Genomic DNA, 23107 nt, shown 5'->3' on the forward strand with positions numbered 1-23107 from the left:
TAAATTTTTGAAAAGTCTGTTCTATTTCTGTGAAATACATCATTGGTATCTTAATAGGGATTGCGTTGAATTTATAAGTTGCTTTGGGTAGTATGGACATTTTGAGGATATTAATTCTTCCAATCCATGAGCACGGTCTATGCTTCCATTTATTTGTGTCTTCCTTAATTTCTTTTTTCAATATTGTATAGTTTTCTGCGTACAGGTCTTTTACGTCTTTGGTTAAACTTATGCCTAGGTACTTTATTTTTCTTCTTGCTATATCGAATGGTATTTTATTTTCTGATTTCTTCTTCTTCTACTGCATTGCTGGTGTACAAAAATGCCTTTGATTTCTGAATGTTGACTTTGTATCCTGCTGTTTTGCCAAATTCACTTATTAGGTTCAGGAGTTTTTTGGTTGAATCTACAGGGTTTTCTATGTACACTATCATGTCATCTGCAAACAATGATAGCTTTACTTCCTCCTTTCCTATTTGGATGCCTTTTATCTCTTTCTCTTGTCTGACCACTGTGGCTAGGACTTCCAATATGATGTTGAAAAGAAGCAGTGAAAGCGGCCATCCTCGTCCTGTTCCCGATCTTAGTGGGGAACTTTCAGTTTTTGCCCATTGAGTATGATATTGGCTGTAGGTTTTTCATATATGGCCTTTATTATGTTGAGGAATGCCCCATTTATTCCCATTTTGCTGAGTGTTTTGATCATAAATGGGTGCTATACCTTATCGAATGTTTTTTCTGCATCTATCGAGATGATCATGTGGTTTTTGTCTTTTCTTTGATTTATGTGGTGTATCACGTTTACTGATTTGCGTATATTGAACCATCCCTGCATGCCTGGGATGAATCCCACTTGATCGTGGTGGATAATCTTTTGAATGTATTGCTGGATGCGGTTTGCCAATATTTTGTTGAGGATTTTAGCATCTATGTTCATCAGCGAAATTGGCCTGTAGTTTTCATTCTTTGTAGGGTCTTTATCTGGTTTTGGGATCAGGGTGATGCTGGCCTCATAGAAGGAGTCTGGGAGTCTTCCTTCCTCTTGGATATTTGGAATAGTCTGAGAAGGACAGGGGTTAGCTCTTCCTTATATGTTTTGTAAAATTCTCCCATGACACCCTCCTGCCCTGGGCTTTTGTGAGCCAGGAGTTTCTTGATTACTGTTTCAATTTCCCCAGCTGTTTTCGATCTGTTCAAGCTTTCTGTTTCTTCCTCCTTCAGTGTTGGAAGATTATACTTTTTAAAAAATTTGTCCATTTCATCAAGATTTTCAAATTTCTTGGCATATAATTTTTCATAGTAGTTTCTGATGATCCTTTGTATATCTGTGGTATCAGTTGTTATTTCTCCTCTTTCATTTCTGATATTATTAATTTGGGTCCTCTCCCTTTTATTCTTGATGAGTGCATTGTTCTTTTAAGAAGTTGAATTTTCAAATGGATGAAGATGATGAAGGTAGAAGAATGGTTTAGTATTTTATCCCATCTTTGTGAATGGATGTAGATTACCCCCTTTCTAAATATTTTTCTAGTTAAGAATAACGGGAGGAGCAAGATGGCCAAGAAGTGAATGAAAGTCACACTGACCTCCTGCCAGGGCCAATCTGGATTTACAACTAAATTGTGGAGAAATCACTTGGAAGAAACAACTGAACAATAGCAAAAGGCGAGCTTTATAACCTCAGACAGACGGAATAATCAGCTTTAGTGCAACCTGACTGGTAAGGAGTGTGATGGAGACTCGAGAAGGCTGGCTGGGTGCCCAAGGGCAGCTGCACCAGAGGGATATTTAAATGGCCAGTTGGATCCCCCTGAGAAGAGTGGGGTCTAAACCATAAGCAGAGATCCTCAGCTTACAGCACCAGAGCCCAGAAAGTACACAGATAAGCGCCAGCTGCAGGAAGCGGCAGAGTTGCTCTCTGCAAGAGTCAGGCCACTGGATATGCAAAGGGCTATTTAAAGGATATGCAACGAGAAAGATCTATAACACTCTGTATAGAAATATACCTATCATCTTCTTTTTCTCCTACTGTTTAATAACATCAATTTACCATAGTCTACATTTAGAAATATTACCAAGATACCTTCCTGAATAAAGAGTGTTCCACCTTGAGTATAAATTATAATTGCTAAAATTGAGGTAAATTTCTTACTATACTATATGCTCATATGTTTATAAATAATTGGGAACATATGTAGGTGCTTTGTAGACTTCTACTGTCTCATAAAATATTAGCTCATTACCATATTATTAAAAAATTTAAAACACTTTAATTAATGCATATCATTTTGCCTTAAAATCATATTCTTATTTATATAAAGAATTCAACTATTATAAAGCATTCTGACCATTTCAGATACTATTAATATCCCTCAAAATAGTGTGGAGGTAACACTACCTACAGCTCTGAAGCAAGAACTTCTTGGGTGCTGTGTTATCTGGAGACATGGCTGAAGAGCTGTGAGATTCTTGGCAAGTATTTAAGCTTCTGGTCCTTGGTTTTCTCATAAGTAAACTATAATACTAGTATAAATTTTATAGAATCATAGTGATAATTCATGAGTTAATATATAAAAAGATTTAAGAAAAGGACTCGATATCCAACAATTGCTCATTAAATGTTACCTAGGATTGATGTTATTGTTAGAATCGTTATTACCTTTTGGGAAAAGATTCCTATATACATTTCTGATTATTTCATTAGGGTTAGACATGGAAATATTAGGTAAAACCAATGTAAATATAATGAGTTTACAATCATGGTTTCTAGGTATGAATAAAAATACTTGCCTTACTTTATTAGTACTGAATGATATGCTACAAAAATATTTAATAAGTTGATATACAATAATGATACCACATAATAATTTGCTTTTGTTTTATGTTCTTAATTGCCATAAAGTTAGACTGTTTTCATCTGTTTGTTAAACATTTCTTCTGCCAATGATCTTTTTATAACTCTGCCATTTTTTCTATAAAGTTTTAGGTTTTTAAAAATGTATTTTAATTAAGTAGAATAAGTACAAATGTAAAAAATTTTATATAAAAGCAAACTTTTCATTTTAGGAACTATTTGACACATAAATCTCTCCACAAACAGAAATCAAAATATTCAAATACCATCAATGGATTCCTTTAGCAAATCAATTCTGATCTTAGAAAACATTAATATGTGACTTTTTATTAAACAAAAAGATATCTTTAAGAAGTTCATTAAAAAAATGTTTCTGACTATAGGGTGATAGCAATAAAATCTAATGAGAAAGCTATGTTTTAAAAATTAGAATAATCCAAAACTGAATGTCTAAATGACAACAGTAAGAGTGTTCTGGCACTTTGTAACTTCAATTTATGAAAATCCCAGCAGTGTTCTGGTTAAATTACAGGCTTTACAACAGCCAAATTGAATTCTGATAGCTTACCATTATAAGATCAGCCGGTCAGTGACTGTTACAGATTATGCCTTAGCAACTGTGGATTTCTATTAGAACACCATGGGAAGCTTAAAATTTAAGGCGATTTCATTATGCTTTTATGTGATATAAATGACTATCATAATATTTAAATTATTTTCTTCAATTGAAATATAAAAAACATATTTCTATTTACATTGTGAAACAGAAGACATATATTCTGTGGTTTTAATTTTTCACATATGTTCTTTGAAGTACTCTGTCTTAAATAAGTTTCCTTTGGTCTCCTTTTTTGTTATGAGACTGTTTATGCATTCAGTAAAGGCTCCATGGAAAATATTAATAACCTCTTGGTATGAATGTTATTTCTGATTTGGAAAGAAATGCAAATTTGTGTATCAGAAGAGTCTCTAGGGTCCAAGTTCCTACTCTTAACTTAGGGGCACAGCTGAGACAAGTTTGGAATGTTGGGATTTAGTTTTCAATTAGATTTCAGTCTGTTCTTTGTATCTATGAGTCCTTTTGTTTTATGTGTCAGTTTATTTTGTTCTTTATATTCCGCATATAAGCAAAATCATATTGTATTTTTCTTACTCTAACTTATTTTAACTTAGCATACTTTCCAGGTTCATCCATGCTGCCACAAAAAGCAAGATTTCCTTCTTTTTTTACAGCTGAGCAGTATTCTATTGTGTCAATGTTTCACAGTTTTTTTACGCTCTCATCTACTGAAGAACACTTGGGCTGCTTCCAGACCTAGGCTATTGTAAATAATGCTACAATAATCATAAGATGCATATAGTCTTTTGAATAGTGTTTTGAGTTTCTTTGGATATATTCCCAGAAGTGGAATCACTGGGTCAAATTCAGTCTCAATTTTATTTTTTTTTTTAAATAACTCTGTACTTCTTTCCACAGTGGCTGCACCAGTCTACATTTCTACCAACAGTGTACAAGGGTTCCCTTTTCTCCACATTCTTGCCAATGATGATAGACATTCTTACAGGTGCAAGGTGATATTGTGGTTTTCATTTATATCTCTCTGATGGTTAGTTATGTTGTGCATCTTTTCATATGTCTATTGGCCATCTGTATGTCCTCTTTAGAGATGTATCTATTCAGGTCCTTTGACCATTTTTTTAATTGGAATCTTTGTGTTTTTTTTTGGTGTTGAGTTTAATAAGTTTTTTTTAATAAATTTTGGATAATAACCCCTTATTAGACATATCATTGATGTTCTCCAATTCAGTGGATTGTCTTATTTTTTTCTTTTGTTTCCTTGCCCAAGGAGATATATCAGAAAAAAAATATTGCTATGAGAAATATCTGAGATTTTACTGTTTATGTTTTATTCTAGGATTTTTATGTTTTTGAGTCACACATTTAGGTCTCTAATCCATTTTGAGTTTATTCTTGTGTATGTGTAAGAAGGTGGTCTAATTTCTTTTCTTTCTTTCTTTATTTTTTGCATGTCTGTCCAATTTTCCCAACACCACTTATTGAATAGGCTATCTTAAGCCCATTGTATATCTTGCTTCTTTGCCAAATATTAATTGACCATATAGGTGTGGATTTATTTCTGGGCTATTTCGTTCCATTGATATATATGTCTGTTTTAATGCTAGTACCATACTGTTTTGATTACTAGGTCCTTGTCTTACCGTTTGATTTCAATCTGATAGTTTTTCAACCTATGAGTATAAAAATAAAATGAAAACAACTAGAAGCAGTTACGGTTTTCACCCAGCTATTTGCCTAGTGAGAAATAGAAGAAATTTAGTCACTGGGGTTGGGCATTTCCCATAATGATATCAACATATTCTAAGTGTTACAAGAACTGTTTCTGCAACTTCTTGGCTCCTATCAGGTTATAATAATCATTTCATTGGAGTTTGGATTTCCCATTTATATTTATTAAATGTAAAAATATACTTCTATTTCCTTAAATAATATAAACATCACTTTTCTCTTATTTAGAGACACAGAGCCATGCAAAACAGCATCAAACTACTAGACAGCATAATTATCTATGCAGTTGTGTAATAACTGAGAGACAAGGTTGAGTTATTTCCTTATTATTGTTTCTACAAATTCTACAGAAGAAGTTAGCAGTATTTAAATGTACCCACACATACAAGTTTGTCTACTGTTTTGGAGAAAATTGCCCACATAGAAACAATTAGTACAAATACATGGGTTCCTTTTTTGGGGGGGATGCTCACAAATAAAGTATATACAAGAAGATTCCTAGAGCAAATGTAAAGTCCCTGGATAGGCACCAAAACATGGTTTAATACTACCCTAAGGGAGAAGAAAAGCATTTGGCAATAACTGCTCAGTACAGAATACTTCCATGATGAATAGTAATGTAACCTGGCCTTAGAATCTAATTTTTCTAGCTTCTGTTAGAAGATAGATTCTAAGAATATTCAGCACAGAAATAAGCAAAGCAAAATTGATCAGCCAGTTCTCTGATGCTATTTCATTGGATTATTAATGGATAATTGCTTACCTTGTTATTATAATTCTGATTGTCCTGAACAGCTCTGAAAATCAGATATCTTGCTTTTGGTTGCTTTAACATATGTTAGAAAAGTTTCCTTTGGACCAACGATAGGCTGAATTGACCTTCACATTCATGCCCAACGCTGCTCTGAATCAGTCAGCCATCTGATCAGATTCTTCAATCAATGTGTGTTAAATGTGCCAGAGTGGTATAAAACAAAGAAAGGCTGAACAACTGGTTCAGGTTCAAGGAGACTAAGGAGACTAAAGGACACAATGCAATTTGGGATCATTGATGGTATCCTGGGAGAGAAAATGAACAAGTGAAAATATTGGTGAAGTTTGAGTAAGTCTGTAATTTAGTTAATAATATTAAATCAATGTCAATTTTCTAATTTTCATACAATTTGGGTATGGGCATATTTTTTGTAAGTCTAAAATTATTATAAAGTTTAAATTAAAAAAATAACTCATTAAAAAATCAACAACAGGTAGAAATCTCATTAAGAATGAAGAGAAAATGAGTGATCTGAGCAAAATATTATTGCCATATCAAAGAGGAAAAGATAATAAATATATTCCATTCTTATTTTCAACCTAAGAGCTAACAAAATGCTTTGCTAATTAGACCATTAAGCGGGTATTAATTTATGAGCCTTCCAAATTTAAGATTTGGGCAAAATCCAACATCCCATTTAAATTAACCACAGAGATATCCATTTTTATTAGTTACCTTTCAAAAACCAGGGCCAGCAGTGACATTTATACAGGACACCTCAAATCTGTATGGAGCCAGTCCCTATTTCTCCTCATCAATGTGCTCTCCAACCCTCCACTGCCTCCTGCCCCCACAACAAACAGACACTACCACCACAGCAAATGGCTGCCACTTTCCCTTAATAAATTCACCCAGATCACAAGATCAGGATGCCAGAATTTTGCTGATACCCTGCTTAACTTTGGGTGATCCTCACCATGTAGGCCAAGGGCTGGCACTCTGCATTACCATGGCCTAGTCCTAAACTATAGCCACTTAGGTATGTCCTTAGCCATTTTTAGGTACATCCTTAAAAATGATTGTTTTACCTCCTTTTCCAACCATGGTCCCACCTCTGATCTAAAAGACCCTTAGAGAGGTAGGAGGCAGCACTGAATAGATATTGGTTTTATCATGTGTGAATATAAGGCTCATGAATGCTAAGAGTTCTTAGGACAGTATTTTCTATCCAAATGTGCCTATAGCTACCCATAATGCATATGTTTCAAATATGATAATTTATCAAGTGTTACTTAGGAACGACACTAAAATAAAACATTCCCAGGTTGCATGCTTTTGAATTTGAGAATTTTGTTCCATTCTATACCACAGAAAGGGCCAGAAAAGAGCTTTTTCCCCTCCAATGTCCCTGGTAATGACTTTCAAACATTGGCATTTATGCATGAGTGGAAGACACTTTTCAAAGGACAGTGTGACTGAATTCATCTTCTTTGTTTGACCTTTAAATGACTTTTGGTCTTGCCTCACTTATTATCTCTCTCTCTTCCTGGTTTTGCCATGCTCTCTCATCTTCTAAGATCATTGAGTCAGGGCATTAAGGTGATCATCTTCAGAAAAAAATCACTTTGGTATTAATGATCTGTCTGTTTTGGACCAAGGCTTCAGAGCTCGATCCCAAAGAAAATTAGAAGTAATACATCAGTTTTACAATTACATTTTAAAATCCTTCACAAATGTAGACTTTCTTGTTCTCAGGTAATGACCTGTATAGATTTTATTTGATATTTTAATGTTATTTTTCCATAGAGTAATATGCTTTTAAAAATATTTCAAAATTATAACTTTTTACCTAAACTTAATAAACAGTACTTAGAGAAGGGTTACAAAATGATATAGTTATATTTCTTTTACATATCTATTGTAAATTATAAAAAATTACCAAATGAGAAATACTAACCATGAAATAAATGTAAAACAGAATTTTTACAGTCAATTTTCTATCTGGAATTTCTTTCTTAGACTATCCGATTGAAAAAGATAATTGATCTATAAGAATAAAAATTTAAAAAATAAACCAACAAAATTCTCACTGCCTTTGTGATCTTTTATTTTTAAGTTTCAGTTATGTATGTAATATTTTTACATAATACTATTATGTTATACATTCATACTGTACAAAGGAAGACAATATTTTTGACAATTACAGGCATGCCTCATAATGATGTTTCAGTCACCAATGGACTACATATATGACAGCAGTATATGACACAGCCTAGGTATGTAGTAAGTAGACTATACTATCTAGGTTTGTATATAACTACATTCTCTGATGTTCACATGATCACAAAATCACTTAATGACACATGTCTCAAAATGTATCCCTGTTGTTAAGTAGCACATGACTATATACAATTACTGTGACTCCAATAAAAATCATGGATAAATTGTTATAATTTCTCTTGTTGTTGTTGTTTTTTCCTTAATTTTTTTTTATTGTTCAAATACATCTGTCTCCATTTTCCCACCACCACTTTCCCCTACCCCACCCACCCCTACCTCCCACCCTTTCCCACTTTGTCTTTGTCCATGGGACCTTTATACACATTCCTTGACCCTTAAATTGTTACCATTTCTATATAAATGTCTGTTTTTTAAACTATAATTGTATAGTAGGAATTATTGACATAAAAGGTGGTAATAAATCACCAGTAAAAATTTTTTATTTTGCACAGAACAAAAATAAAACCTTTATAGAATGTTAAATTGAGGCATGTGATTAAATTTATGAAATTGCTTCTTAAGGATTTTATAAAGTTATCCTAAAAAGACCTTAATTATATATTTAACTTTGCTTGTATCAGCACAATTTTTAATAAAAATAGAATATTATCAAATCACATTTTTTGGAAATAAGCCCTTTTTCAGTTATATAGTACTATTATGTATTGGAAGTAAAAAAATATTCTATAGTAAATGAAATGTGAAGATTATTAGAGGAATTAAAGTTGTAATATTAACAAAATAGAGCATTGTAAGATATAATTTATCACATATATTTCAAAAGACTACCAATTTTTCTAGTTTTACACGGGTTTCAAAAATTTTTAAACACACACAGCCAATATGAGCTATATTTATATATGAATAAATATATATAGTGATAATAAATATATAAAATATTTACTTCACCAAATTTCAACAAGTGGCTCATTAATTATCCAAATATTTGAGTGTTATAATTTTCCTAGTTCTCTCTCTGTGCTTTTGTGTGTGTTGGTATGTGTGTGCAAGAGAGAGAAAGAGAAAAGAACTTTGCTTTAAAAATATTTGCCATTGACAGATCAACAAACAATGGGTGCTGGCGAGGCTGTAGAGAAAAGGGGACCCTAGTGCAGTGTTGGTGGGAATGCAGACTGGTGCAGCTACTGTGGAAAGCAGTGTGGAATTTCCTCAAAAAGCTAAAAATGGAACTGCCTTTGACCCAGCGATTCCACTGCTTGGATTATACCCTAAGAATCCCAAAACACCAATTCAAAAGAACCTATGCACCCCAATGTTCATTGCAGCACAATTTATAATACCCAAGTGCTAGAAGCAACCTAAGTGCCCAAGAGTAAATGACTGGATCAAAAATTTATGTTGCATTTACACAATGGAATACTATGCAGCAGAAAGAAAGAAAGAGCTACTATCCTTCCTGACAGCATAAATGGAACTGAAGAGCATTATGCTAAGTGAAATAAGCCAGGGGACGAGAGACAAATATCATATGATCTCATGTATAAGTAGAACCTAACCAACAAAACAAACAAGCAAGGAGAATATAACCAGCAACATTGAAAGAAAAAAGAAACTGACAGAAACCAGACGGGAGGATGGAGCAGGGTAACAGGGAATAAAAGGGGAAGGGTTAAGTCAAGGAACATGTATAAAGGACCCATGGACAAAGCCAAAGTGGGAAAGGATTGAGAGAGGGAAGTTGGGGAGGGGGGTCAGGGGAAAGTGGTGGCACAAAAATGGAGACAAATGTATTCCATTGAATGTTAAGTTCATTTAAACTTAAGCTTTCACTAGAATTGAAACAAATTACTCTCAGGACACAAATGCTGAGAAAATAAAGACAAAGAATTTTTTATTTAGAGGATACGCAGTTTGATAGAAGAGACTTTTCATGTGTGTCTCTCAATAAAGTTCAATATGTTAAGTGTTAGGGGACTCTGGGGGAAGGGCTGATTTATACTGTCAGGGACAGTAAATACTCATTTTCAAACGAACTAGCATGGAAATGGGCTGTATGCAATATGCTTTGTTTTTGTCTCTGAATTCTCTATTATCTCAAGAAGGGCTCCTCCAAACCCGTGACTTTAGAATTCTGTAACTTCAGTTTTAGATCTAGAACATATGGGAAGAACTAATGCATGAGGAGATAACTCCCTGATGATTGGACTTCTAAATATTGTAACATTATTGAAAAATATTAGCTGAGTAGACTTCTGACAGCAGAAGATGGTTAATGAAATTATTTTACTGAGTCTCCTCATTTAATACATGGTGAAACTGGGTACTCGAAGGATATATCATTTTCTCGAAGTTCCAGAGTTGAAGGGTGACTATTCAGGAGTAATGTTAGAGATTCAGACAGAGTGTGAATGTTTAGCTTAGTTGTATTTCCTAGATGATATCCATGTTCCCCACATTTCATCTAGATTAGAAAACGAGCATATTTCTCTCCATGATGCCTATGTGTTTGCTTACTGTCTTCTTTATTATTTCTAAAGAGTCATTTTAGAGAAATAAAATGACTCACATATGAGTTTTATAGGCTGGAGATCCACTATATTAGCCATTCATTTTTTTTTATTAGTGAGGTAATATTTTTTCCATTTATTCACAAAAATAACTATTATTTAGTATTCTCTGGTAGAATTCTTTGATCCATGACACAATTATAAGCTTTAAGGTGCTCAATATATTTTACACACTGTTTTCAGGTTTTTATTTTTTTGTCCATAGTCTAATATTTTCATGGTTATATAGATTTGGGGGGAAGAAAACATTACTTAGACACTTATGTACCTTGAATAAACTTTTGTAATTTTTTAGGATTTTTTTTATTATTGACATTATTACAGATGCCCCCCAATTTCCCCCTAGTTCTCCCCCATCCACCCAGCCCCTGCTTCCCCCACTCTGTCTTCACCACACTGTCTGTGTCCAGGGACTTTGCATATATGCATGTATGTTCTTTGGCTAATTTCTTCCAGTCTACCCCCGACCCCGAGATCTGTCAGTCTGCTCCATGGGCCCATACCTCTGATTTTATTTTGCTCATCAATTTATTTGGTTCATTAGATTCCACATATAAATGAGATCATATGGTATTTTTATTCTATGACTGGATTATTTCATTAAATAATCTTCAGGTCCATCCATGCTGTCACAAAGGGTAAGAGTTTTATTTTCCTTACAGTCATGTAGTATTCCATTGTGTAAATGTACCATAGCTTCTTTTATCCACTCATTTACTTATGGGCATTTTGCTACTTCCAGATCTGGCACTTGTCAATAACACTCATATGAATATAGGCATACACACACACACACAGCTATTAATATGAGTATATGTGTATATATACACTGCTATGAATACAGGAACATATGTATATTGTTATGAATATAGGGGTGTGTGTGTATATATATTTTATATATATTTACATATATATAAATATATATGTGTGTGTTATAATTTTCCTAGTTCTCTTTCTGTGCCTTTGTGTGTGTTGATGTGTGTGTGCAAGAAAGAGAGAAAAGAACTTTCCTTTAAAAATGTTTGCCATTGAGTGTTAGATATATATATATTATATATAATATATATTATATGTGTGTATGAAAAAAGAACTTCGCTTTAAAAATATCTGCGACATTTAGATATATGTGTGTGTGTATGTGTATGTGTGTGTGTGTGTGTGTGTATCTGATTGGTGTTTTGGGAATCTTAGGATATATTCCCAGAAGTAGGATCACTGGGTCAAACAGCAGTTCCAAATGTCCATTTTTTGGAGGAAACTCCATACTTTTTTCCACAGTGGCTGCACCAGTCTGTATTCCTGCCAACAATACATGAGTGCTCCCTTTTTTCCACATCCTCTCCAGCACTTTTGTTGATTCATTCATGATAACCAGTCTGGCAAGTGTGAGGTAATATCTCATTGTGGTTTTAATTTGCATTTCTCTGATGATTAGTGATGTTGAGTAGTTTTTCATATGTCTATTGGCCATTCGTATGTCCTCTTTGGAGAAGTGTCTATTCAGGTCCCTTGCCCATTTTTTAATTGGGTTGTTTGTCTTCCTAGTGATGAGCTATATAAGTTCTTTTTTTTATTTTGGAAATTAACTCCTTATCAGATGTATTATTGGCAAATATGATCTCCCATACAGTGGATTCCCTTTTCATTTTGTTGATGGTTTCATTTGCTGTCCAGAAAGTTTTTAGTTCATTGTAGTCCCATTTGTTTATTGTTTCCTATGTTTCCCCTGCCTTAGAAGATATGTCAGCAAAAATATTGCTATATGAGATATCTGAGATTTTACTGCTTATTTAGGATTTTTATGGCTTTGTGACTTACATGTAAGTTTTTCATCCATTTTGAGTTTATTCTTGTGTGTGGTGTAAATTGGTGGTCTGATTTAATATTTTTGTCTGTACCCGCCCAATTTCCCCAATACCATTTTATTGAAGAAACTGTTTTTACTCCATCATATTCTCTTGTTTGCTTTGTCAAATATTAACTGACCATAAAGGTATATGTTGATTTCTGGGCTCTCTGTTCTGTTCCATTGACCTATTTAATGGTTATTGTTCCAGTACCAGACTGTTTTGGCCTGTTATTTTTCCAACACTGGATAGTTTGATATCCTGTGTTGTGATCCCTCCAATTTCACTCTCCTTTCTCAATATTGCTGAGGTTATTTGGTGTCTACTTTTGTTCCATATTAATTGTTGGAATATTTGTTCTAGATCTCTGAAATATACCATTGGTATTTTAATAAGAATTGTGTTGAATCTATAGATTGCTTTGGGTAATATGGACATTTTAATGATATTAATTCTAATCCATGAATACAGTGTATACATCCACTTGTATATGTCTTTTTCTATTTATTTATTTAATGTCCTATAGTTTTCCTAGTAGGGGTCTTTTACCTTCTTGGTTAAGTTTATTCCTAGTTACTTTTTTGTTGTTGTTGTTGCGATAAGTGTGATTATTTTCTTAATTTCTCTGAGAGTTCATTATTGGTGTACAAAAGTGCCACATGTTTCTAGATATTCATTTTGTATCCTTCTACTTTAATGAATTTATTTGTAAGTCTTATAGCTTTTTGGTGGAGTCTTTAGAGTTTTCTATGTACAATATTATGTCATCTGTGAATAATGACAGTTTTACTTCATCCTTTTGAATTTGGATGCCTTTTTATTTCATTTTCTTGCCTGATCGCTGTGGCTAGGATTTTCAGTACTATGTTGAATAAAGGTGGTAGAGGTGGACATTCCTATTTTATTCCTGATTATAAGAGACATGCCTTTAATTTTTTCCCATTGAATATAATGTTTGCTGTGGGTTTCTCATTTAAGACCTTTATTGTCTTAAGTTATGATCCCTCTATTCCCACTTTGCAGAGTTTTGATCTGAAATGGACGTTGGATTTTATCAAATGCTTTTTTTCTACAACCATTGGTGTAATCATGTGATTTTTATCCTTTAATATATCTATGTAATGTATGACATTTATTTGTTTGTGAATACTGTGCCAATCTTGCATCCCTGAAATAAATACCAGTTGGTCATGGTGTATGATTATTTTAATATATTGCTAGATCTGATTTGCTAATATTTTGTGGAGATCTATATTCTATAGGCCTATTGACCTATAATTTTCTTTCTTTGAACTGTCTTTATCAGGTTTTGGAATTAGGATAAGGCTGAGCTCATAAAAAGAGCTTGGAAGACTTCCTGCCCCTTGAATTTTTTGTAATAGTTTGAGGAGGATAGGTGTTTTTCTTTGAATGATTGGTAAAATTTGCCTGTGAGGTCATCCAGTCTAGGACTTTTGTTTTCTGGGAGTTTTTAATTATTATTACTGCTTCAATTTCATTAGTTGTTATCAGTATATTCATGTTTTCTGATTCTTTCTGATTTGAGTTTTGGGAGGTTGTATGTTTCTAGACATTTGTTCATTTCTCCCAGGTTGTCCAATTTGTTGGCATATGGTTGTTCGTATTATTTTCTTACAATCCTCTGCATTTCTGCGATGTCTGTTGTTACTTCTCTTTCATTTCTGATTTTATTTATTTGGGTCCTTTCTCTCTTTCTTTTCTTGATGAATCTGTCTAAAAGTTTATCAATATTGCTTATTTTTTCAAAGAACCAGCTCTTGGTTTCATTGATTTTTCTATTTTTTTAAGCCTCTGTGTCATTTATTTCTGCTCTGGTCTTTATTATTTATTTCCTTCTACCAACTCTAGGCTTTTCTTGCTGTCCTTCTAATTATTTTATATGTAGGATTAGAATGTTTATTTGAGATTTTTCTTGTTTGAGATAGGCCTATAATGTCATGAAGTTCCCTCTCAGGAATACTTTCAATGAATCCCATAGATTTTGGTTTTCTGTGTGTTCATTGTCATGTTTCCAGGTAGTTTTTGATTTCTTCATTGATCTCATTGGTAACCAATCCAACATTTTATAACATGATATAAAATCCTCCACGTGTTTCAGTGTTTTTGAGGGAGTTTTTTATTGTAGTTAATTTCTACTTTCATGTCATTGTGATCCAAGAAGCACTTGATATTTCCAATCTTTTTGATTTTGTTAGGACTTATATGTCCTAATATGTGGTCTATCTTTGAAAATTTTCCATGTGCATTTAAGAAAAATGTATATTCTGTTGCTTTGGGTTAAATGTTCTGTAAATATCAACTAAAATTAATCTAATCTGGTGTGTTGTTTAAGGTTACAATTTGCTTGTTGATTTTTTGTCTGGAAGATCTATCCATTGAGGTCAATGGGGTGTTAAAGTCCCCTACTATGACTGTATTGTTGTAAATCTCTCCTTACAGTCCACCAATAGTTGTTTTATTTAACATATATATTTAGGTGCTCCAATATTAGATGCTTATATGTTTACCAGGGTTATATCCTCTGATCGGATCAATATTTTTAGTATTAAGTAGTGACCTTGTTGTTTCATTACAGCCTTTGTTTTGAAGTCTTATTTTGTCAGATACAATACTGCTACCCCAGCTGTTTTGTCTGTTTGTTTCCATCTGCATAGATTTTTTTCCCCCATCCCTTCTCTTTCATCCTATGTAAATCTTTTGTTTTCAGGTGTGTCTCTAGTAGACAGTATATATATATATATATATATCGGACATGTTTTCTTATCCATTCAGTTACACTGTCTTTTGATTGGAGCATTTAGCCCATTTTTATTTAAGGTTATTTATTGCCATTTTTATTCTTTTTACCTATGTTCCTCTATTTCTCTATTACTTCTTTGTACAGCAAGCTCTTAAACATTCCTTGCAGTGCTGTTTTGGTGGTAGTGAATTCATTTAGAAGTAGTTGTTGTTGTTGTTTTGTCTGAAAGCTTTTTATTTCATCTTCAATTTGGGGGAGGGGTTATTTTTTAATTTTTCATCATCCCCATTGAACTTTTATTGTATTTTTCATTATCATTTATTCCCCTTATAACTCTCCTTACCCACTACAATCAGTACACTGTTGTCTATGTCCATGAGCCCTTTCTCTTTTTTGTTCAGTCCCTCCACCCCCTAATCTCCTGCCCCTTAGTTGCCATCCTGCTTTCTATCTATGAGTCTGTTTCTATTTTGCTTGTTAGTTCAATTTGTTCATTAGATTCCACATGAATGGAATCATATGGTATTTGCCTTTCTCTGGCTGCATTATTTAACTTAGCATAATGTTCTCCAGGTCCATTCATGCTGTCACCAAGGGTAAAACTTTCTTCTTTTTTAAGGCCTAGTAGTCTTCCGTTGTGTAAATGCCCCATAGTTGTTTTATTCACTCATTTACTAATGGACATTTAGGCTGCTCCCATATCTTGGTGATTTTAAATCATGCTGCAATGGACATAGGGGTGCTTATGATCTTTCACATTGGGTTCCTTCAGATATATTCCCAGAAACGGGATCCTTATATCAAAAAGCAGATCGATTATTAATTTTTTGAGGTATCTCCATACTGTATTCCACAGTGGTTGCACCAATATTCATTCCCATCAGCAGTCCACAAGGAGTCCCCTTTCTCCACATCCTGACCAGCACTTGTTTCTTCATTTATTGGTGATAGCCATTTTGATCTCATTGTGGTTTTCACTTGTATCTCTCTGATATGTGTATGACCTCTTTGGGGAAGTGTCTATTCAGGTCTTTTGTTCAATTTTTAACTGGGTTTTTTTATGTTGCATTTTGTAAGTTCTTCATAAATTTTGGATATTAATCCCTTATCAGATATATCTATGGGCTGTCTTTTATTTTGTCAATGTTTTCCTTTGCTATACAAAAATGTTTACAGCATACACAAGAATAAATTTAAAATGTATTTAAAACTTAAATGTTAGACTCAAAACCATAAAAACAGTAGAAGAAAACATAGGCAGCAAAATATTAGACATCACTCACAGCAATATTTCATTGGATGTGTCTCCCATTGAGGGAAATAAAAACTCAACAAATGGGGCCATAGCAAACTATTTCATATTCAATTTTAAGTGATGGCTTTGCTGAAGAGTAATCTTGGATTCAGATCCTTGCTTTTCATTCATTACTTTGAATACTTCATGCCAATTTCTTCTGGCCTATAGTGTTTCTGATAAGAAATCAACTGACCTCTTTATGGGAACTCCTTTGTAGGTAATTAACTGCATCTCTCTTGCTTCCTTTAAGATTCTCTCTTGTCTTTATCCTTTGCCATTTTCTTGGTGTGGGTCTCTCTGGGCTCACTTGATTGGAACTCTCTGTGCTTCCTAAATTTGTGTGACTTTTTCCTCCACCAAGTTAAGGAAGTTTTCTGTCATGATTTTTTACAATTTCTCCATCTGTTACTCTCCTTTTTTTCCTTCTGGTACCCATACAATGCAACTGTTGTTACATTACTGTTGTCCAAAGAATCCCTTAAACTATCCTCCTGTTTTTTAATTTTTTTTTCCTTCTGTTGCTCTGATTGATTTTTTTTTTACCTTGCCTTCTAATTCACTAATTGTATCCTCAGTTTTATCCAACCTACTGATTATTCCTTCCCGTATATTCTTTATTGGAGATTTGTTAATTTTCATTTTTCTTGGTATTTTTTAAAGGCAAAAGATTTATATGATCTGAAGAGAAACCAGAGTATACGCATGGTATTTTTCATGGTTTCTATGTTCTTTTTCATGCCATTGAGCATCTTTATAATCATTACTTTGAACTCTAAATCTATATTATGTTGATAAATTGCTAGCCTACATTTTATTTACTTCTTTTTCTGGAGATTCTTCCTGTTCTTTCATTTGGGGCCTGTTTCTTTTTTCCCCCATTTTTGTTTTCTCTTTGTGTTTGCTTCTATGTATTAAATAGAAGTACTATGCCTCTCAAACTTGGTGGGGTGGTCTTCTGTAGTAGGTGTCCTGTGGGACTCAGTGGTGAAGTTGTCTTGATCATCTGAGCTGGGTGCTCTAGGAATAACACTTATGGGTGCTCTGTAGGCCATTCTGTTGTAACTGCTTCTTGATTGCTGTTGTGGGTGAGTTTGACCCTCAGACTGGTTGACTGTGAGGCTCAACTCCAACCACACAGTGCAAATTGTTTTACAGGTACTGACTGAACAACACAAGACAAAACAAAACCAAAAACAACAACAACAACAAAAAGTGTCAGAGAGAAGAAGGAACCAAAAAAAATAAAAAAATAAAGAACAATGAAAGACAAGTAACAAAAAGAATTAGAGAAGGAAGAAACAGAAAATAGGATATGAAAGGGAAGAAGGAAAATAAAAAAAGTAATAGAAGATATATAATGAGAAAAATAAAAATGAACTAAAATAAATAAGAAAGGAGAAATGGGAAAGAAGAATAGAAAATAGAGAAAAAGTTAGAGTGACAATAGGAGAGAATAAGAAATATGAATGCAAGAAAAGAAAAAAGAAAATGAAATAGAAAGCAAAGATTAAATAAGAAAAAAAGTGCGATTTACCTCAGTAGTTTGTTTTGCCTGGTGCAGTCAGTCTCAGTATAAGCTGAATGTGGAGCTCCTTGGATCCTGCTTTGACTTTTTCCAAAGCTGACCACTTGGGCAGGCCTTTGGCCTCCCAGAGGTTCTCTGTTGCAAGCCAATGTCAGATACTGACCCCACCCAGCTCTCAAGAAGCTTATGGGGGTAGAGCTTCTAGTAGAGCAGTGGGTAAGGCCATGGGATCCCAGAGGTTGGATCTGCCTCCACTCTCGCCCTTTGAACATCCCCACTCTGAGCTGCTGCCCCTTTCCTCACAGACTCCACAGAAGTAACTAGGACCTGGCAGGGGTGGCTCAAGGGTGCTATTCTTGCTCTGTAGGAGGTGGGGGCAGACACTTCCTCTTTTTACTGTGGTTGCCAACAGGTTGAACTCACTGGGGAAGCTCAGGTCTGCCCCCCTGTATTGCAGCCATAGAGCGCAACACCCTCCTGTCTGACTACCAGATAGAAGCCCTCCTGGGAGATGCAGTTGCAAAATCCCAGCTCTACGTGACTTGTTGGCACCCTTGAGCATGTGATATTTGATTAGAAGTGATCCTTTTGCACTCTGCTCATTTCACCAAACAGGCAGAGTCGCTCTAACTTAATCCCATGCTCTTTTCTGTTCTTCCAGTCCAAGGATCAGCAGAAGCTTTTTCTGTAAAAGGCCAGACTGTAAATATTTCAGGCTTTTCTGGCCATGTGGTCTCTATATTGTGACGATTCAACTTCATATGTCATAGCACAAGAACAGCTTTAGCCAATCCAAGTAGAAACGTGTGGCTATAAAAAAATAAAAATGTATTTATTGAGTAAAATTTGAATTTCATGTACTTTTCACATGTCATAAAACACTTCTTTTTTTCAATATTTTCAACTACTGAAAATATAAAACCCATATTAATCTTTTGGGTCATACGGGAACAGGCATCAGGCTGGATCTGGCTGGTGGCCCAGGATTTGCTGTACCAGCTTTAGTGAAAGTCACATCACACTCTGATTTTAATTAACCACTTTCCCACTCAGCTTCATACTCTCAGGAATTTTCCTCTCTATCTGAATATCTTTCTGGTCCTTTATTATTCAATTAATTAATTAACACATTGAGGAAAATAAGATATCCATATAGCGTGAATGGTTCATCCATGTGGGTGGCTGACTTCAGGGTGAGAAGCATGTTTGTGTTATCATTCAGGGTTCTGCCCTCTCAGAAGAGTTTTCAATGACTGCTTTGCATAGGACTATTATTGAAGATATGTTCAATGTCTGTGTTCATATGCAAGTTAAATTTCATTAATAAAACAGCATTATCCCAGTGGAAAATGCTAGGGAAACTGTGGTATCAAAGAAGTGTTGGGTTCAGAATAAATTAGTCAAAGGATTTAAATGAGGCAATCCATTGACCTGTGTCTTAAGTTCTTAGAAACTACCAAATTAATTTTGTCCACCTATCAAATTATAGTTTTGCATTATTTTTCAGTCTTTTCACAGAGAAAACATAACAACTGTGAGAAAAAAAGAGAAATTAGACTTTAATGGCCTACATGGATCTTTAATTATTTTTCTAATAAAAAAAGGTAATAAGAGTATATATTTCTGATGCTTTATCCCTGTTTATTAATGCTATTATGTTACTAGTTTCTGTCTCAACTCATTTCTGTTTGATAAAATAGTTGTTTCTTCCTTCCTCTTAATGGAATAAGTGTTAAGGATATTTTATCTTATTCTTCAATAAATATTAAAAATATGTGAGACAGAGAATCAGTAACCTGTGTTAGGAATATCTTATCCTTGGGTATGTTTCTTGGCTGTATATTTTGGATAAGCAGAAAACACAATAAATACCTGTGTTTCAAATGCCAGGTACAGAAAGGATAGCTGTTCCTCTAATTATACATCCAATGAGCAGATTAAAAATGGACAGATCAAAACCTCATTCTAAATGCTTGGTGCCAACTTGGTTGCTTCTAAAAGATAAACAGTCAAACCATTTTGAAAAGCGAGGCAACAAATTATATCTTTTTCTTCATAATGGCTCTGTAATTGTGTGAATCTCAATGATATATTTACATCCCTGTATGTGTGATGTCTTGTCAAAGAGATTATAGTCTTCATTGTACCTGATGTAAGCTTAAAGAAAAGATGAGGTCACTATGAGGTTTAAATAGAGCCAAAATATGAGTGTCCTGGATGATCTCCAGACCAGATAACACCCCCTCTACTGATAGAAAACCTTGGAAAAACAGGGAAGGCCAGGGCTCATAAACAACCTCTCCTCTGTATATGTCACCCACCATATATCATTTCCCAAATCACTTGGAGACATTGACAATATATGGTCCCATTATTAATTGGATGTTCCATGTAATGTGCTTGAATTTATTTGATGATCAAAAAATCAGATTAAATCTATCCAGATAATTTAGCCAAAACATGCTATCAATAATTGAACTGTTATATTTACCTAGCTACAAAATCTAGTATTTTCCCACAAATTTTCCCTTAATATGATATTAAGGATATCATATCTTTTATGATGTCACTCTTTTTATTTATTTCTTTTTAGAGAAAGGGGAAGGGAGAGAGAAAGGGAGAGAAACATCAATGTGAAAGAGAAACATTGATCAGTTACTTCTCACAGGCACCTTGACCAGGGAGTGCACCTGCAACCCAGGCAAGTGCCCTGACCAGGAATCGAACCAGTGCCCTTTTGCTTTGTATAAGGATGCCCAACCAACTGAGTCATACCAGTCAAGGCACAATGTCACTGTTAGCACTGACATTCAAAGGCAGTCTAATTTTAACAAATGTAAGTGTATTTTATTTATGCAATGGAAATATCCACAAATCAACATTTGAAAGAGTTTAATAAATTCTACCTTTAACAACACTTCTTCTCTCTTCATAACTCTGACTGAAGCTGACAATGTATAAAGTCATATGATAGCTTGGGTGAGCAAGTCTAATAGCCTTGTGACATATCACAGTTTACATTATATTAGAGTTACTGAAACTCATGCCTTAGTTCCTCTACTAAACTAAGTTCTTTGGGGCTGAAGTCATGCCTATTTCATTTTCATAGAGCTCATGTTGTCTCCTGTGGAAGTTGGCATTTAATAGCCACTTAGAAAATGCAAATTGATTTTTCATGTTAGTGCCCTACCGAGTCCAAACTGTTCAATAAACCAGTTACCAAATGGCATTTGGAATCTGCCTAGGAAGAGAGCAATTTTAAACTTCAGGTTATATATAAACAAATTTATAATGGTGTTACAGGAGTGAAGAGTTGCTTGAATGCTATTAAGAATAGTTGATCTCTGGTAATTACATTCTGGATTTCCCTAAGTATTCAATTGTTGGCACTATTGGAATTTGACCCCGCACTTCTTGATTTCAAGGCTGAGCCACAGTCGCCTTGACTGCAAGGAACTTCAGAAAAACAAAAGACTTCTTATATTCTTTTCAATCAGCAGGACTTCCCTACCATGAAAGCTGGTTGTGAAGTCTGTGTCCATGTCCTTGTCCTTGTCCTTGTCCTGTATGGATGAACTTGTAGTAACTTCTAGGAATCAGAGAATGATGAACATATATTAAAACAAATTTCTCAACAGCATTGTTCCAGTCAGATATCAGTCAGAGATTAGAACCTACCCTTCTCCAGCTTTAGTTGTGGCTGTTCACATGTGAACACAAAAGGTAAGGAGCTTAGTGAAGAGATGTCTACTAGGCCATAGTGAAAACATGGGATATAAAAAAATCTAATCTATAAAAACAATCATTCTTATTTGAGAACTCAGAAAGAAGCAGATGATCTTTAAGGCCATAAGACATTAAGGATATAAGATTCTGTTTAAGTGTGGTGTATCACAATATATTTTATATTTCATTGTTGCTACCCCTGTCTCATTTCTTCTATTGGGCTAAATTTGTTGAAATTCATTGAGCCTCATGCCATGTCTTTTAAGGGTATGAATCTTTGTTTTGTGTGCTACTTCACCTTAGCTAAGTTTTAATGTCTTGCAAATCTCCTTTCCTGTATGGTCCCAGGTCATGTGAAAATTAGAAGGTAGAATGAGGTGGCAGCCATTTTGCTCTGAAAGTCAATTTAGGTCACCAGGGGCTATTAAAGTTCACCTTGTTGACTCTGATCTTATCTTGGGACATTGAGAAGCAGCTGGGTCAAATTCCTCCCAATTCCTTTGGATTAACTCTTTCATTGATGTCCTGGAACATGCTGACATGTAGTAGAGATAAAATGAGACTTACCCTTTTGCGGGCACCCTCATTACTGATGTTGGATGCGGTACTGTCATGGATCCTGCTCTGACCTCACACTCTCCTGCTTCATTCAGGCTTTTCCTACGACTTCTAGCTTACCTCTCCACAGCAACTTCAGGCCATTCACCAGGCACAATAGCGAAAGCCTTTCATAGCACTCCTTAGTCAATTCAGAATTCTAAACCTTCTAATACCCATTCCATACCATTTGTAGTAGTTCTGCTTCCTTGACCAAACCCAAATCGATGCAAGAACAATTTCTAATACTCAAATACGCTTTCTGTGTAAAACATATGATAGTTTTGTGTTGATACAACCACAGGTATTTGAAAAATGCCTACTACTTGGAACAAATCTAATAATTAATAACAATAATGAATGGCCTAATTCATATAGTAAACAATTTCAGATGACATGAAAGTTTGAACTGAGAAATTGATTGATGTTTATGTCATTCTTATTCTCAAGCTAATTTTGCTTAGATACATCCTTAAGCAATGTTTTCAGAAATATTCTAAGGAAATATAGTTTCTGATACTAGGGCTGCCTTAAAATATCTTTGATTACAGGGTTGCAACAATGTGGGTGAAGTCCTCATGAAGGAATTAGTGTTCTTATAAAGGCAAGGTTTGACTTCTCATTCTTCTC

This window comes from Pteronotus mesoamericanus, unplaced genomic scaffold (assembly GCF_021234165.1).
Source record: "Pteronotus mesoamericanus isolate MK-2021 breed Mesoamerican mustached bat unplaced genomic scaffold, CSHL_Meso_final scaffold_54, whole genome shotgun sequence".
Lineage (NCBI taxonomy): Eukaryota > Metazoa > Chordata > Mammalia > Chiroptera > Mormoopidae > Pteronotus > Pteronotus mesoamericanus.